The following is a 5640-nucleotide window of genomic DNA, read 5'->3' on the forward strand; positions in this document are numbered from 1 at the left end:
CCCAGATTTTCAATCAGTGCTGCAATGTTATGATATCCTACATTACTGGAGGTAAAAGATCCATGAACTCCATTTTGGAAAGAGGTTGGCAAGGTAATGAGTTTTGAAAAGTGAGTGATTTTTTTTTTTTTCTTATTCACAAACCGCCCAAATAACCTAGAATCATCTGTAGATGATCAGGTCATACTATAATGGACCGGCCAGACTGTAATGTAATTAAAATTTTAATCACATCATAAGAAGAAATACAACACCTTGCCAATGCGGTTTATTTATGTGAGCCGGTTATGATTTCAGAGATTTAATGCCACTTAGTGACTCTCATTGTGGCTCAACTGTTAAACCCAGTTTTCGGTGGCTCTGTAATTCTGTTCGACTCGCACAACTTGCATCCAAATTTCCATTTTATCAAAGGAGTTATAATGAACTGATCTCAGATTACTTTTTGATGTCATCTTTAATCTTTCCAGTCAGGCAACTCAGACACCTTCTGGACTGCCTCGGCGTGAGCCTATCTGGATCAGGAGAGATGGGACTGCCTGCCAACCAGCATAGTGAGTGTTCCGCATATTAACACTGACTCATTCAGCATGCAACCGGGAAATAGCCTATTAACCAAACTAGATCTATCTGCAAAAAAAAAAAAAAAAAGAAAACACAAAAGGCAGATTTATTAATCCAAAACTGTGCGCTATTTGCAAATGGTTTGATAGAAATCTGCACAATATGAGAATTCGCTCATGATTGAAATAAGAAAAGGTGAAAGAAATCTCATTTGTGTTGCAAGTGGGATGCAAGAAAAAAAAAATTGCATTATTTATTTCATAGAAATTGCAGTGCTGGATGAGCGAATATCAAGATGCCTCATTGCTTTGCACACTCCCTGCTGGTACTTGGCATGGCTGCACTGGAACTGGACAATAATTAGCCTGTTTGATTGTTTTTGCTGGAATAAATATATAAAATGAAGAATCTGTAGTCAAGTTGTAAATGTAATTGTTGAAATTTGAACAGAATAGAAGAAAAATAATGTTTTTTTGTTAAATATAATTATTAAATTTGTATCTTATTGTTCAAAATAAATAAAAATGTGTTTTTTATTAGATTTTATTGATGATAATTTAAGGATGTTTGCTAATTTTTAAGGCATATACAGAAATGCATGGAGCTAAATTAGGACTGTCAGCTTTTATTTATGGCATTTTCACAAGTATGTTTGCTGTTAAAACACATATTGATTGTAAGCTTTTTTTCCCCCTCGCGTTGATGTGGTGTCTAAGATTTTCCGTCAGTGAAGATGACATATTTTCCTGGATATCTGAAGTAAACTTCAACACATAAAACAACCCTGTCACCTGTAAGTCTGAAAATATGGAACTCAGCGAGCTGCTCTTTTTGACAGTGTTACATCACAGAAGCAGATCAGAGCAGATTTATCCGCAATCCTCAATTTTATCACAACGTACAACTTCAGATCAAAAAGCATTTGTACCGGCGGATGGCTTTTGCGGAGCTATATCTCATGGCAGCAGCAGCAGCACCCGGTGAAAGACGAAGGAGAGGCCCACTTCTTCCCTCAAAGTTGACTGAACAGTGCTGTGGAGACATGGTTTATGTGCTTTTGTACCCGGATATAATTGCAGTGATTTGACACGAGTGGGAGCGCACTACCCCTCTGTCTCTGCATCCTTGCGATAACGTGTGACATAAAGCTAAAACGAGGGAGTTTCATTCAGATAACGACCCAGAAAATGATGATTTCATACTGATATCTCTAAATGCATGCTCAGTACACATGATAACACGGAAATTAATCCAGCAAAATCTGTTGGACAATCCTATTGGCCTATAAAATACAAACGGTAATGAAATATATATTCAGTTATATTATTTAATTAATTATTAATTATAAGAAATTCACAACTTTTCTAAAAACTGTAACAACTAAATGGGTATAAAAACAAACAAACACTATCAACCCCCCAAAAAATTCCACAGGTTGCGTTTACAGGGTGTAAAGACTTTCTAAGCAACAGACCTTTTCATTTTAAAACTAGGATGTTCTGAATCCCAGAACAGGAAGGTAATGTGCTTTCAATTTCATATGATAGCATTCTGAGACCCCCATGAGTGAGTCATGCTGTCTGTCAGCTTTTGCTGGACAGTATTACAGTTTTTATTTTCTACTGTGGTGCAGAAGGCCACGTATGTCAGGAAAACTAAATGCAAAACCCTCCAGCTGGTAAAGAGCTAAAGTTTAGGCTGTTTGAATGGCACACGGGCAGAAGACTAGATCAGCAGGGAAGGGACCTGAACCTCCACACAAAGGAGAGGCGCCACTGAGCCGATCTTAGCGGCTCTGAACAGGCAGGATACTGCTGGGTAACTGTCTGAGGCAGCTGAGTCTTTCAGGGGTGGTTGGTTCCAGGATGAGCAAGGGATTTCCACACAGACCAGTGAAGGGAAGCTGATGGCTCGAATCACCAAGCACTCCTTCCAACAATTCTTACACTCCAGTCCAGTGTCTTCTGAGTTAAACACTTCAAAGGCACAACGCAACACCAGTTTCTTTTTTTTTTCTCACCAGACAAGCAGAAATACCAACATGGAAGATTTCAGGCCAGATGAGGGTCAAAACAGGATCAGGCAAGCAGAGCAGGTCTTGAATCAACAGGAGAGCTGCAGAGAAACAACAACTTTCTGGCAGGGAGGTAATGATAGGTAGAGCAATAAACTGGCAGGTGAACAGGTGCATGATGAGGGTGATCGCTGGGGAGGGCAGAGCAGACACAGAGAGGGGCAGAATCCTGGAAGGTTGGAATATAAATTTATGCCTCCCCTACCTGTATAGGGTAAGATGAGTGTCAAAATGAAACAGGCATTTAGACAAAGTTGTGTGCAAAGTATTACTTGAATACAACATTACAGTTTCTGTCTGTTGTGAAAATGATCTGCATTTGTTTTGACTACAACTTTTCTTTGTCTCGAATGAGAAATTTCCCGTTCAATTTCTGTCAACGGAGTTACAGGCATATAAATCGAGTCATGAAACAGCAAAGTCCACATGGACATTTAGGTTAAACTGAGCGGTCCGGTCTGGTCTGACAAACAGTAGTACAGTACGGACCAGTTTTCACTCAATTAAGCCTCCACTTCCACTTAGCCTTTTGTTTTCACTGCACATGTGTGGTGTAGACCACTAGCGTGTTGCGTCACTGTAGTACGATGACTAGAAAAGCCACAACAAAAGAGGTTATCCAGCAGTTTGTTTGTTTCTTGCTTCACTTTTTGTACATTGTGTTTAACAGTAGTTTAAAGTTGTTTGAATGAAGATTGCAGGCGATTAAGAAGAATACCACCTTAAAGAGGAATACGAAAATGCTAGCTTAGCGCTATATTGGTGCTTTCTAATGTCGTCATCACTTTCTGCCAATCAACGGATGACTACAGTGACTCCGCTCCAACCGTCCCATTCCATTTTTCTATGTCTATGGAACTACAACAGATGGGGCTCTCAAGTGGTACGGGTCAGAACTGTTTAACGAGTCCAAGTTACAATGGAAATGCCGTACCGTACTGTACCATACCGGACTGCTCAGTGGAAACGAGGTTTTGGTGATCCCACAACGGAGAAATTAACTTGTGACCAAAGCTCAATTGGAAAAATAAAACAGATAATATTAACGTTGATCTCCAGTCGCTTCTCCAGTGGTATTTTGTTGTTGCCAAGCGACAGCAGCTGATTGTGCATGTAAACAATGCACCTGCCGACTGTTTCAGATCCAGAAGTGATGAAAAATAGTAAAATAGAAACAGACATGACACTACTTTAACAAGGCGCAAAAATGACAATGCCTGTCAAAAGAAAAGAGTTAAAAACATATAAATAAACAAAAAACATGTAAGCTAACTTGGTCACAGCATGGACAAAGTATCGAACTTTTTTTAAATTATTTTTTACTGGCACATGGCAAGAGTTATTTTGTTTTTAACTATATCTACACACCTCTAAATGCATTTTGGCTCTGTATTGTTGTTGAGAAACTACATCGTCTCTTTTTTATTACATCACTGCTGTAATGTGGATGTAAGTGAGAATTGTCAGAATAACCATTCTTGCTCTAGTTTTTGCTAATCCTACTTTTTTCGTTATAATTCTCTGTAATGGAAGGTATTCAAGTTATAAACTGGCCAATCAAATGTCTCATTAGAAGCGTTTGACAGATTCTCCTGCTTTTAAGCGTGTGGGTGTCGACTTTCAACAAGCTCACTTCTGATTGGTGGAAGGTGGTTGCCCTCAAAAACTAGACTCAAACCCATCACTGCTTACTGAGAATTTTAGGCGACATCCAAATTGAGGAAAAAGGCAACTAAATTGACTTTATTTCATTGAAGCCAGAGACAAGTCATATTCTATGGGTGACAACACACTCACTCAGTCCAGTTTTCATGTACAGTCAATGGTTGTGACCAATGATCTACATTAACAAAACACTGATTAAGTAATGCTAGAAAATAAAAATACTAAAATCATTTATAAAACACATAAACTGTTCATCAGTGCCTGATTATTGTACGTCTTTAACCCTGACGTTCTCTCTAGATGTGTCAGTCCGGACGCTCACTGTGTTGAAATGAGGATTTGTAACGCAACCCTGGAATGTATTTTTGACATAAATTTAATTCAAGACAAATACATTTTTCTTTCAAAACAGACATGTCAAACATAAAAACCAAATGTTGTCCAACTTTGTCTATGAGCATATATTTAATTTTGTCAGTAAAATTATGCCGTATACCTGCTTCGCACATTTCTTGTGGGTTTGCATGAAACATTTGAAACAAACTACAGCATAATCGAGTCATGAGGTGATGCATCTATAACAATAAGCACCTCTACTTAGCCCAGGTGTATAAATTACCAAAAGTTGAGGTAAAGACGCCTCATGAGCAGGACGAAAGTTATAATTTCTTCTTTCTAAATTAATTCTATTGGCTAATCACGTAAACACACTTCTGTTGCTCTCAATGAGTTCAATCATTAATGCAATAAAAACTGCAACTGGACACGCAGCGGTAATAAATAAGAGGTATCGCAAATTGCCAGCAGGTGCACTGTAGCTGGGTGTTATTGATGCTTCTGTTTTCCTGTAGTCTACATGATACACGGCTTCTATCGTTTGCATTACTCTCTCCGTTCAATTACTTCAACTTTAAAGGTTGCAAATACTTTTTAAGGTCATTTATTTACCAATTAACCAATCACAGTGTTTTTGCATTACTAGGCTATTACACAAAGCTGCTTGGTAAACATGTGATCATAAATTTCTTTTTTTTTTTTATTGTTGCAGGGGGTATAAAAAAAAAGATTTGTTCAAATTGCCGTAAGGAGAAAAAAGTCTGTTCTAGGTAAACATGTATGGAGCTTATAAAAAAAAGATTTTTAAAGAGTTTTTTTCAGAACTAGTCTGACATCAGCAATAATCAGAGAAGCAATTGTTGCCATCCATCAATCTTTGAGAGGTTACAAGTCTATTTCCGAACAGTATAGTCTATTATTCCATGGTGAGAGAGGTACAAAAGCCTTCAAGACAATTGCTAGGATTCCCAATCCTTGATGTTCCAAAGTCAGGTTTTTAT

General features: G+C 38.1%; 1 long non-coding RNA gene across 1 annotated transcript in view; it reads left to right on the top strand.

The window, feature by feature from the left end:
- Positions 1 to 5343, top strand: part of LOC112142359 — a 9238-nt gene extending 3895 nt beyond the window's left edge. The window contains exons 2-3 of the long non-coding RNA XR_002918582.2: positions 471 to 554; positions 2588 to 5343. This is a non-coding gene — a long non-coding RNA (uncharacterized LOC112142359). The remainder of the gene's footprint in view (positions 1 to 470; positions 555 to 2587) is intronic.
- The last annotated feature ends 297 nt before the right edge of the window (positions 5344 to 5640 follow it).

This window comes from Oryzias melastigma, linkage group LG14, assembly GCF_002922805.2.
Source record: "Oryzias melastigma strain HK-1 linkage group LG14, ASM292280v2, whole genome shotgun sequence".
NCBI lineage: Eukaryota > Metazoa > Chordata > Actinopteri > Beloniformes > Adrianichthyidae > Oryzias > Oryzias melastigma.